Here is a 13,000-nt window from a genome sequence, read left to right as displayed (position 1 = left end):
GATGCTTCTAATTATTGTACTGATGCAAATTGCCATAATACAAATATGCTGTCTTAAATCAATTTGCCTCCTAATATTAATATTTGGACAGTCTTAAAGCAGCTGATTATTTTTATTACAAAGATAGTGGTGTCCACCACATAAAATCATGACAGATACAATGAAAAAAATGAGCCAATGTGCATAAACTGTTTCTCATGTGCAAGGGAGAAACATTAAATTGGATTTGCTGCTTTTATCCCCTCCTGATTCTTTCACTTCAACAGGTCAAGATGAATTCATCCTAAAGCTATGTTTTGTTATTTTGTTGGCATCCATGAAATGTGACATCAGATTACCAGAATCCACATAGCAGAGTGCATGGAATACTTGAATCAGATTCATCACCAAACCACCCCCCCCCCAAAAAAAAAAACCAAACAACCCACCAAGTCTAAATTCCCAGTCTACTTTGACTTCAGAAAAAGGCAATTGTGGCAATGGGGCCTTCTTCTGGCATATAACATTATCTTTCTCCTCCTGCAGAAAACACTCTCCCCCCTTCTTTTGGAAAAGAACAGAAATTCATGAATTTCACACCTGGAATGTCTCTACCTAAGAACCAGAATTCCAAATGTATATTTGCTGCTTTTTCACCTGAGCAGCTAGCCAAAGTTTGAGTACCTGGGGATGGTCAATTTGGGAGTAGAAATTGAGAGTAGTAATCAGGTATTTTGCTAACTTACAAAGAATGTACAAAGTCCTAGGTCTCTGAATGCAGAAGGAATCAAATAGGAAACCGCTTATTTTCTTCACAGCACCAAGAACACTTTTCAGCCAGCACCACTGACCCCCCAAAACCTTCCCTCCCCCTCCCAAAAAAACCCACCAATACTTAGCAAAAACTCCTGGGCAGGTTCATATACACCTTTTGTCTTAGGTGGAGGCTTATCCTTACAGTTAATTGAAGGGTGACTCAATCTCAGTAAGGTTTTAATTCACCCCATAACAAGGTTTCACCCAGTTTAACACATTTTGCATTTACTTTATTTTTTTGGAAATATTTTTAGATCCTCTTTTAAAACCACACTACGAGGTAGATATTTTACAGAAGAGCAAGCTAGGGCATAGATGTGTTAAGTAACTTGCCTGTGGGTCAGTCACAGTGCCAGCAATACAAGTCAGAAGTCCTGATCCTATTGAAGTCAATGGAAGTTGTCAGTTTTCCACTTTCACCATTAAACAATGCTTCCTCCCACTTCAGTGCTGCAGCAGAACTCAGTCAACAATATGCTATGTCAGTATAGGTGTAAAAAAGAAATTACACAGGATGAAACCAGCTCAGCATCCAAGAACCACTAAGAGCATTATTATATTGCTGTCAATGGCTGAGACAGTTGGGGTGGGGGGTCCTTCCTGCATTTGATTTTTCTGGCAAGCCTAGACAGATAAGAAACATGATCAATACTATGCAAGTATGGAAGCCAAACGTGAGAGTCTGCAGCAGATTTTTGAGGTATAAGACTTATGGAGAAAATATTAAAAAGCACCATGCATTGACCTAAGTCTGGAAAAGACAGTATCACAGAGAAGATAAAACAGCCCTATGCAACTTTTTCTGCAGATATTTATTTATATTAGGATTCTGGCTCTTTAAATGAGAAGTGGATCTATGCTTCAGGAACACAATTCAAGTGTAGGGAGGAGAATTATTTTTCTGAGGAACTGTAAACTAGAAGACTCTGGAAAAAGGCATATGAAATAGAGATAAAGGAATCCAAAACCGGCCAAGCAAAACATCTTAAACCAGTACTACAGTAAACCCAATTTTAAAAACTGGATCAAGCCAACAGATTCCTCATCCCCACAGTAAATGAAGTCTAAAGTTGGCAGCAGAATGAAAGGATCCATAAGAAGTGCCAGGATTACAGTATAAACCAAGACTGTATCAAAAAAAGATTGCGGTCAGTCTTGTGCAAGAGCTGTATTTAAAGTGTGATGGGGACTGCATGAGGGGGCTCTTTTTGGTCTTGTTTAGGATTGACCATTTCAGCATACTTTTAAGACCGTCCACACCAATGAACTGAAGTGAGATCTTTCAAGAGGCTTTGAAGATTCTACTTTGTGTCTCTGGAAAGGTAATTTGCTTTAGATTCATTATCATTCAGGTCATAAATTTGGCCTGTGACCAGCTGTCTGGGCAATGTTGGCATTCTTAATATTTTAATACACCCATTTCACAAATTGTCAAGGGGTGCACCACTCACTACTAGGTTGGCACCTCCTCCTGGTCACTCTGGGGATTAGCACTGGAGGCCAATGCCCCTGCCACAATGCATATACTATCACTCCAATGCCCCTTCTGGTCTGCAGCTCTCCTCACTCCAGGACCCACAGCATCTCCTTCATGACTCATCCCTCCAGCTAGGTTACTCAGCATTCCCCTTCCAGGGTACAGTCTTTCACTGCCTCACGTCTACACCACCCGCTTGGTAGCTGGTAAGGGAACCCAGGCCTGCCCTTTTCTCCAGGGACCCTCAGCTCAGCAGTTTAGGTGATCCTCAATGCTCCTTCCTTGGATTGCAGCCTACCACTCTGATCCTCTTCTCTCTCTGGGTGTACTAGTGCCAAGAATCCTCAGCCCTCTTCTCAGGGTGAGACTCCTGCCTGCCTTCCTGCAGCCCTTCCCCACAGCTCTAGTCTAAAGCCAGGAAGCTGGCTTTATAGGCCCCACCTGTTCCTGCACCAATGAGCTTCTCTAATTAGCTGCCTCCACCCAAAAGTTCTCCTGTTTGCAGCCTAATTAGCTGATTGGGCCCACCTGGCCCAATTCTGCTCTTCCAGGTCTAGTGTGGGATCTCACCCAATCATATATCCTCCTGCTCAAGACCCCAACCCAGGAATGGGCAGATATTTGACTACTCTAAATCACCAACTGCACATCTGGATTCTCAGGTAATCCCTTTCTTGTTTCAGGCCCCTGACTACAAGCTGCAGTCTGTCCCATTCCTCCATAGCACTTCAAGTTCCTCACACTGGAATGCCAGGTCCTGTGCAGCCTCCTGCAAGACCTGCTCTGAAGTAAAGAGCTTCTCTCTCAGCTGTTGGACCATCTCCACCAAGACCTCCAGCACCTTGACACCCAGTGTCTGAGTCACCATTGTTTTGTGGTTCATCTCACTGTTAGACCCCTCAGGGAGGAAAGTAATTAATTAAAGGACTTTCTCCTCATTCCCCCCAGTTTCACCTCACATTTCTTTATCTGCCTCTTAGGTTTCTCCACCATTCTTATGGGCTCCTTACAGGCTTCTGGTTCTCCTTTTCCCTCATGCTTTGGTCCCCCCTTTTCCTGACTCACTTTTTTCCCCTGTGGGGGCAATGCCTGTTTATATGACCCTCTTCTCCACACCAAAAGCAGGTCCTCCTCTGACCCAATTGCTTATTGTGTGGGATTCTCTGGGCTCTTATCTCCATCCTTGCCTCCTGGTAAGGCTCTTTCCTTCCCTCTAGGGGGACTCCCTCTTCAAGTGCCTCCTGCTCCCACAGCACCTTTGGGGTTGGGCCTCTAAGTCCCAGAGCACCTTGCCTATTCCTGGCCCTTATGACTTCTCCCACTTCCTGCCTGTATGATCCTACACAAGCGCTCTTGTTGACCAGCCATCATCAGATAGTCCTGGAGGTATACCAAGGTTTCCCCCAGTCTTAACTAGTTTTCAGCCATCCTCATGTGATATGGGCCCACCCCTGTTCTGCTCTGTGGGAGTGGTATCCATCCTGGTAGGGGATAACTTTTCTCAGCCACAAAAGCCTGTACTGCAGACAGCTCCATCTTCATGCCCCTTATATCAGAAGTGACTGCCTTATGTACTCTTCCACAGTCCCCTTCCCTGAGGGTGACCAGCAGCCCATATTCACTTACTGCTAGTCTAGTGCCTCCTCCTAGAGACTCTGGAAATTAGCTCTCAAGGCCAACACATCCATGCATGTTTTGCATGCCATTACTCAGTCTCTCCCTCTGGTCTGTAGCTCTGTTCTTGCTCCAGGACCCTCAGCATCTCCTTTGGGACTTAGCTATTCAGGTAAGTCACTCAGCATTCCCCCTTCTGGGGTACAATTCATCAACAGTCATAGGTAGCCTTCCTATTTGCTGCCCAGGGGCCACTCCCTCAGTAGCTGGTAGGGGAATGTAGGTCTAACCTCTATTCCAGGTTCCAGTCCAGGGACCCTCAGCTCAGCAGTTCTGGGTGCTCTCTCTCTCTCTGCTCCTTCCCTGGACTGCTACCTACTCCCTAGTTCCCCTTCTCTCATTGGGTGTACCAGCTCCAAGAATCTACCTTCCTGCAGTCTTTCCCAGCAACCCACAAACATCTCTCCCTTTTCCCAGCAACTGACTACTACTCAGTCTGTGGGCAGCTGACTGGCTTTATAGGTCTACCTTTTCCTGCAGAGGTGAACCTGTCTCTAATTAGCTGCCTCCAGCCAAAAGCTTCCCTCGTTGCACCCTAATTATCTGAGTAGGCCCACCTGGCCCAATTCTGCTCTTCCAGGGCTAGTGTGGGGACTCTCATCCCACCACACAGATGTTTATTTAATCTAGTTAATCATTCTATATTTAATATGTCATTGTGAAAAAAAATAAAGATCTTTTAAAAAATGACACCTAGGTTAGGCTTACTACCACACCATTTTATCTAAGTTGCAGGCCTAGAATATGGTTCAAGTTATTCTTGCAAATAAAAAAATCTATTGTGTTTTAATTCTAGAGCTTCAAAAGGCCATTTTTCACATAGTAGAAGTCACATATTTCTGTGAGCTCCCATAGAGGGCCATGCATATGGCAATACTAAAATACAACATAGTGAAAGAGTGGTATTTTGTACATTAATGACTTTATGGCTCAACTTTAATGGTACTAATATTTTAATATAATAAAAGCTGAAGGGGAGCAACAATTTTTTAGCTTTTCTAGTTTGAAAAGACTAGATTAAGGAACAGATTCTGTTTTGAATTTTCTATATGGTATCTGCTGCACACCAGAAAAATAAACACTTGGACAACCGGTACAGATTACATCCTATATGTTCAGGAGACTCCAGCTAAACACAGACCAGCTGTAGACAAAAGCAGAGACAAAAGAATGAGAAAAACATTTATAATGCATACAAGATGATTACTTTGAGGTTAAGAAACAGCCTTACCAACACTCAGAAAATAAGGCCTGAGCTAATTTTAAAAAAACATATGGAGGTTTTTTCAACTATTAAGATGCCAATATCCCTCCTATTTAAAGTGTGAACTGTTGTAGACGGCAGGCTGCCAGCACCAAATTAGTCTTGCATTTTCATGGTGTCGAATACTGTAATAATGTACAACTGGCAAAGAACCTCTTAGTTTCAGGCATAAAGTGCCAGCAGCAACATCACACTAGCACTTGAGTTTAATAAAGGCAGTAGGCAATATATCAGATTCAAGCATGCTTAAAACCTTATTTCACTTCCTTTTTTTTTTTTTTTGCAACGTTGAAAAGTAAAGATGCAGACACTAAACTGGAATTTAGATGACCTATTTTTCCATATGTATTATTAACATAATACCAACATCACACCCTTTGAGAGAAGAGGTTGTCTTTTTCCTACTTGCTCAAAATTGAAAAAATAAGGAAGTTTTTATGTATTTATAAGGAACTGTCTCCTATCACTTGGCACCATGTGTATATGGAGTTCTGATCAGCTTTTCCTCTCCATATTTTTGGGCGTTAAGGTCTCACGGGGTGAAGATTTTCTTTTGTTTTCTTAGTGAGTCATGACAGAGATTGCATCACTGAACCCTGCCAACATGTCCTGTAGATTGAATGTGTGCAAATATTAGAAATGGTTCATTTGTATACTACGTAGCAGATAAATAAAATATATATGTGCTCAAATACCAATGTGATAGGCAAATTAGCATTGCTTAAATCAATCCATACTAGTTCAGGATTCTGTCTCTGTTTTAAGAGCATTTTCAGAAATTGTAATATTATTATTTGTATTTTGGTGGCACATAAGCGTCCCTGTTAAGGATGCACATATTATTTACCTCTCAGTTGCTCTACTCTCCAGTAGCAGGCACAGAGAGACTGTGATACTCACAAGTTATACACAATGTGACTGTGAGTAATCTTCTCTTGTCGTTTTTTTTAAACCTACTTATAAGTAGTATATCTTTTTAAAAACTCAAGTTTTTGGGTTTTTTCCTACTTGCCGGGTCTTTATTCACATTAAATATAACAATGAGCCTCAGAGCTCTCATGCAAAAAAGTCAGTCCTACCAGCAGAGGGAAACAACAGCTAGTCCTGAATGGGGGTGGGGTTGGGAGGAGGCGAAGGACACTTTCTCTTGCTCTTTCTTGCCGTGATAGAAGGAAGATTAGATCCTGACTTTCTGCTTCAGTGCAGGGAGAATCTGTAAAAGGCTACCTCTTGCTCTCCTCTTTAAAGAAAAGTGGAGGAGAAATCAGGCTGGGTGCGACCACCCCTTTTGCTTAATTGTATGAAGCACACAGCCTGAACACTGATTGGGATGGGAGATATTGCCACATTGTTTGGGACAGTGGGCCCCTTCCTGCTTTTCCCTTTCACAACAGAAGAAGAATAATCAGTCTAAGATTTCTTCATTTCTCTTCAGTTGGAAAAAAGAAAATAAGGCCATGGTAAACCACCTCCCTCCAGTTCTCTCCCGCAGAGGATATTAAAAGGAAGTGTATATAGGGTTGAATATATATGCAGAAGGAACCAATGTCTCAAAAGCGGGGGAAGATAGCTTATTTGAAGAGCTGCTCAAAGTGGAAGGAGAAAGTGGGATAAAATCCATCTTGATCCCAAATCCAGATGCTCTCCTTCTAATGAGAAGCAGGGAGGAGTGGAGCCCAGGGCCAGTTTTATCTCCTTAGCACAGGCAGCTGAGCTGATAAGGAAGCACATAGATGGTTGAGTGGCCACAGGTTGCTAGGAAATTCTCTGCGGGCTGTGAGAATCATTGTCTGGGTATTTCTGAGGCCATGTCTATATTATAAAATTATGCCAAGCTAAATTACATCAGCATACAATTACCACAGTTATTATGTTGCATGTGCACACTTTGCTCCTTGTGTCAGCAATGCTCATACACAGCGCAGTGCATCGTGGGAATATATTCCACTGTGCAACTCACCACCACCCAACACAGGGTGTTTTGGGAAGTTTTTGTAGTGCCTTTTGGGGCCAAAACAAGTTGCGCAGGGGTAACTGGGAGCACGTGGTCAATTTCCCATAATGCAGTGTTCTCCATCCCATAATTTAATCTGCACCCGATAATATTTTGTGATTTCTTTTCAAAATCCGCACAAACCCACGGGTCCCTCCTCCCTATCTGCCATCTTTGACAGAAGCATGGATCTTGCACTACTGTCGTGACTGCTGCAAGCACAGGGAGCAGTATTTGCAGAGTCGCAAGAAGAGCTGTGGGGAACATGACAATTCCTTGGAGGCAAGATTGCTGTGGGACATAGAAAGAAACAATTCAAGGTTGCTGGAATTCATGGAACAACGTGAGATGCTAGAATGCCGATTCTGGTCCCAAGAAATAAGCACTGACTGGTGGGATCGCATTGTCATGCAGGTTTGGGATGACGAGCAATGGCTGCAGAACTTTTGGATGCACACGGCCACATTCCTGGATCTACAAAAAGAACAGGAATACCTGTGGCACCTTAGAGACTAACAAATTTATTAGAGCATAAGGTTTCGTGGGCTACAGCCTACTTCATCAGATGCATAGAATGGAACATATAGTAATATATATGGGTATATACATACAGATAAGTTGGAAGTTACCATATAAACTGTGAGAGGCTAATTAGTTAAGATGAGCTATTATCAGCAGGAGAAAAAAACTTTTGTAGTGATAATCAAAATGGCCCATTTAGACAGTTGACAAGAAGGTGGGAGGATACTTAACTTAAGGAAATAGATTCAATATGTGTAATGACCCAGCCACTCCCAGTCCCTATTCAAACCTAAGTTAATGGTATCTAGTTTGCATATTAATTCAAGCTCAGCAGTTTCTTGTTGGAGTCTGTTTTTGAAGCTTTTCTGTTGCAAAATTGCCACCCTTAAATCTTTTACTGAGTGGCCAGAGAGGTTGAAGTGTTCTCCTACCAGGAATCATAACATTCAAAAACTGATGTCAGATGTGTGTCCATTTATTCTTTTGTGTAGAGAATGTCCAGTTTTCCTGCACCCCAGAGCAATCTGCTCATAGATGTCCATGTTTCTGTGGCTGGATCAGAGCTGTGCCTGCACAGACTCTTGTCCCCAGAAGCTCAGGAGATCCAATACCTTTTGTGAACTCCAGGCAGGAGCACATCTGAAGCCTGTAGCTAGCATGATCAGCTGGGCAGTTACACTCAACAGTGAAGACTGCTAGGTGTTCTCATCAAGCCAAACAACCAGAAAAAAGAATTTCAAAAATTTGCATGGCTTTAAAGGGGAGGGGTGGCTTCCTGTCTACCTGACCCCTTGACAGTGGAGTTCACAACAGTGACCAGAGCAGTCAGTGGGACAGCTTATGGGACAGCTCCTGGAGGCCAGTAACATTTGACATAAGTAACAGAGCATCTACCCTATCACTGTGTCGACTTAACTACATCAACCCTGACTCTATACTGCTCAGGGAGGTAGTGTTATTAAGTTGGCATAGCAGGGTATTTGTATCAGAGGGAGCCAAATTTAAGTGAAGACACATCCACCGCTAGGTCGATGTAACTTGCCATGCGTCAACCTAGCCATGTAGTGTAGACCAGGCTAAGACTTGCTACTTCTATCTCAATAACATTTCCAAGATCTGGCCTTTTCTTTTGTCCACATAGCCAAAACTCTCCTTCAGGCCCTTATTACTCTTCGTGACAACTGCAATCTCCCCCTATCTGGCTCCCTGCAGATCCACTCAAAACACAGCTGCTAAGATCACCCGCCTTTTTGAGTCCTTCCACTGCCTCCCCCTTCTCATCTGCATCAATTACAAACTCCTTGTTGGGCCTTTCAGGCTCTTCATAATTTGATCCCTTTCCTAATTAACTATTCCACTGCACTGCACCTCTCCCCGTCCAAGCTACCAGTGATCCCAGCCTCTATCTCACACTTGGGTCTATTTCTCTCACAGACACTTCTGGGCTGCTCTTTGTGCATTGAATGCCTTCCCCAAATTAATCTGCAGAGCCACTGTATTGTTCAAGTCCGTCCTCCAGACCAACTGCTGCTATGATGTCTATTGCCAACTGATAATGGCTAGGCAGTTGGCCGTTAGGAACTATTGATATCAATAAATATGCCCAATGTATTTATTTAAAAAAAATCTTTTTATTTGAAACCTGCTAGTTGTTACACAGCTAAAAAATGGAACTACATGTTCATTCACTGTTATCTTCATCCTTTTTTTCTCGCCAATTGTTTGCTACAACCATTTGTGTCTTGTCTTTAGTGTAATCTCTGTGGGTATGTCTATGTTGCAATCAGGCACTGTGCAGCACATGTAGGCATACCCAAGCTAGCTTTGATAGAGATAGTTCACTAAAAATAGCACTGAAGTCACGGCAGCATTGGGTCTGGTATGTACCCAGGCTTTTGGGTGAGCTTGTACTTGGGCAGGTGCCACAGCTTCACTGCAATTTTTAACAAACTAGCTTAGGTAAACCTACACCTGCTGCAATCACACCTCCCAATTATAGTTAAGGCTATGTTTTAGTCATGGGTACTTTTAGTAAAAGTCATGGACTGGTCACGGGCAGTACACAAAAATTCATGGCCTGTGACCTGTCCATGACTTGTTCTACATACCCCTTACTAAAACTTGGGTGCTCTTGGGCATGGGGCAGCCCAGGGCACTGTGAGTGCACGGGAGGTTGGCAGTGGCCTACAACCCCCTCTGGTGCTAGGGGGTGGGGAGAGGGGTGGGCTGGAGGGGCTGGCAGGCTCCTTACCCAGCTCCGCGCAGCTCCCAGAAGCGGCTGGCATATCCCTGCGGCCCCAAGGTGGAGGCATGGCCAGGGGGACTCCGTGTGCTGTCCCTGCCCTGAGTGCTTGCTCCATGGCTCCCATTGGCCAGGAACTGCGGCCAATGGGAGCTGCGGGGGCGGCGCCTCTGGGCAGAGGCAGTGTATGGAGCTGGACTTGCTGGCCACTTCCAGGGAGCCCCCTCCCCCGAGGTAAGCGCTGCCCGAAGCCTTCACCTCCTCCCGCTCCCCAACCCCCTGCCTCAGCCCTGATCCCCCTCTCACACTCAAACTCCTGCTGCTGCTGGGGGTGGGGGGTGCAGTGACCCAAGACTGCCCCTGCAGCAGCTGGTGTGGCTGGCCCGGGGGCTGCCCGAACTGCTCAGGCAGCCCACAGGCCAGGCACTGCAGAAGTCACAGAGGTCCCGAAAAGTCACAGAATCTGTGACTTCCGAGACCTCCATGACAGACTCACGGCCTTAATTATACTGTACACATACCCTATAAAGGACTGTCTTCATTGAGCCCAACACAACAGGGCCCTAATTGTGAGTGGGAACTCAGGGCGCTGCAAAAATACAGATAACACTAATGTCGTTCATCTCCCTGCTAATGCTTGGTTGAATATTTGTACAGCATTTTAAAAATGTGAATTACTATTTAAGTTTGGGTTGCCACCTCTGAGGTACAAAAAACTGGGACACGCACAATGATCGAACCCATAAAACTGGACAGCTGGTAGTGTGCATTGAGCACCCTTACAGATTTTTGGGGATAGCTACCTCAAAAAAGGAACAGCTGGCAGTGTTTACTGAAAACCCTTATAGATTTCCTGAGACAGCTACCTCAGAAAAGGGACAGCTGGCAGTGTGTACTGAACACCCTTACAAAGAAAAGGAGTACTTGTGGCACCTTAGAGACTAACCAATTTATCTGAGCATAAGCTTTCGTGAGCTACAGCTCACTTCATCGGATGCAATTTTCATGCAGTTGATAGATTTCCACTCCATACAGCTAACTGCAGTGCCTTACATAATGACAGGTTTCAGAGTAACAGCCGTGTTAGTCTGTATTCGCAAAAAGAAAAGGAGAAAAAAAAAAGAAAAGGATCACCCCTTTTTTGAGGTAGCTGTCCTGGGAAATCTTTGTAAGGGTTCAGAGTAACAGCCGTGTTAGTCTGTATTTGCAAAAAGAAAAGGAGTACTTGTGGCAGCTTAGAGTAAAACCAATTTATTTGAGCATAAGCTTTCGTGAGCTACAGCTCACTTCATCGGATGCATACTGTGGAAAATACAGAAGATGTTTTTATACACACAAACCATGAAAAAATGGGTCTTTATCACTACAAAAGGTTTTCTCTCCCCCTACCCTACTCTCCTGCTGGTAATAGTTTATCTAAAGTAATCACTCTCTTTACAATGTGTATGATAATCAAGGTGGGCCATTTCCAGCACAAATCCAGGTTTCCTTCCCCCCCCCCCACCCCAAAACAAACCCACTCTCCTCTTGGTAATAGCTTATCTAAAGTGATCACTCTCCTTACAATGTGCATGATAATCCAGGTGGGCCATTTCCAGCACAAATCCTGTTGTTTATGCATACTGTAATGTGTTACCGTTCCCACCCCCCTCCTAAATAAGTGCTACAGAACAATCAGTGAGACACAGAACCACAGACTCTTATGATTCTAAAGCCCAAGTCTGGGACCCCCAGATCAGCGATCATGGTGTTTCCTTCTGCCTCATTCTGTTCATGTTGCAGAAGGGGCTTTTGAGTCAGGACACTTCCCTCCAGTCTCACTACAACCCGGAAAAGGCCAGACAACTGCAAAGCTCCACCACGCTGGGGTCTGGACTCTGTGCGGCTGGCAGGGGGAGACTAAGCGAATGACAGTCAGAGCCTGGCTGGGAAGGGGCTGGGCTCGTCCATCCCGCGGCCAGTACTCCCATGTCCCCACATACAAAGGCTCCAGCCTGGATCCTGCCTGTCTGTGGCAGGTACCGTCGCTTGCCCGGGTTCCCCCTGCGGTACGACTGAACCCCGTAGTTGCCAGGTGTCCAGTTTTCAACCAACACCCAGTGGAAAAAGGACCCTCCCCAGGCGGGTGAAAATGAGCCAGTGAGCCAGGGTGGCGGACAGCCAGCGACAGAGGGAGGGGGAAGGTGGAGTGAGCGGGGCAAGGCTGGGGCAAAGGTGTTGGGTTTTCTTCAGTCAGATGAAGTGAGCTGTAGCTCAGGAAAGCTCATGCTCAAATAAATTGGTTAGTCTCTAAGGTGCCACAAGTCCTCCTTTTCTTCAGTCAGAAAGTTGGCGACCCTGTGGCTTCCTCTCCGCAGACGAGCGGGGCGCGGGTTCTGCCGCCAGCGCCAGGCTGGGGCCGGGGGTTTCCTGGCGGGCGGCGCTGCTGGGCCAGGCCCCGGGGGGCGGGGGAGAAGAGTAGCGCGGAGCCTCCTCCTGGGCTGTTCTTCCCCGGCCGGGCGGAGAGCGGCACTGTGTCCCCGCGGCGCGGCGCACGCTCCGCCTGAGCCGGGGCCCTCTCACCCCCGCTCCTGCCGCCGCCGCCGCCGAGCAGCCTCCTCTCCCCGGGCACCTACTGGAAAACCCGGGAGGTGGGCGAGCGCACCGCGACGCGCCCGGAGCTGTGTGAGGTAAGGGCGGCCCCGGGGGGTCGCTGCAGGGAGCGCGGCGCGGGTTGGGTGAGGGGGCCGCGGCTGCCGGGGAGGAGCCTGCGGGTGGTTGTTCCTCTTGCTCCCAACAGGGGCGAGCTGCCTGGCTTCCGGGGCCGGCCGATCCGGGCTCTGCTGCCGAGCGAGGCCTTGTCCCACCCGCACTGGCCAGTGCGTCGCGGCCCTCGTCCCCTCCCACCGCTGCCGGCCGCCCCGCCTCATCCCCCGGCCATAGGGACACTGGGAGCTGCCCTCGCCCCGTCCTATGTCCTCCGCCTTCCAACACAAGGCTGCCCCGGGGGTTCTCCTCTGGCCCCTGCCCATCACCCCTGTGGACTCACCAGCC

The 13,000-nt window shown here is 46.3% G+C and overlaps 1 protein-coding gene across 16 annotated transcripts in view; it reads left to right on the top strand.

The window, feature by feature from the left end:
- N4BP2 (NEDD4 binding protein 2) overlaps window positions 1-13,000 on the top strand; it is a 111,764-nt gene that overhangs the window by 21,773 nt on the left and 76,991 nt on the right. For 6 of the 16 annotated variants that reach the window (XM_073342225.1, XM_073342228.1, XM_073342222.1 and 3 more), the window contains exon 1: window positions 12,407-12,636. The exons of 1 other annotated variant lie outside the window; for it this stretch is intronic. The gene's annotated coding sequence lies outside the window, so the exon portion shown is untranslated. Of the gene's footprint in view, window positions 1-12,405; window positions 12,637-13,000 lie in introns of those variants that run through there. 9 more of the 16 variants (XM_073342236.1, XM_073342239.1, XM_073342235.1 and 6 more) reach the window with 3 other exon arrangements.

The sequence above is a fragment of the Lepidochelys kempii genome, chromosome 4 (assembly GCF_965140265.1).
Source record: "Lepidochelys kempii isolate rLepKem1 chromosome 4, rLepKem1.hap2, whole genome shotgun sequence".
Lineage (NCBI taxonomy): Eukaryota > Metazoa > Chordata > Testudines > Cheloniidae > Lepidochelys > Lepidochelys kempii.
The sequence above is the reverse complement of the archived record's forward strand: the minus strand, read 5'-3'. Positions and strand labels throughout refer to the sequence as shown.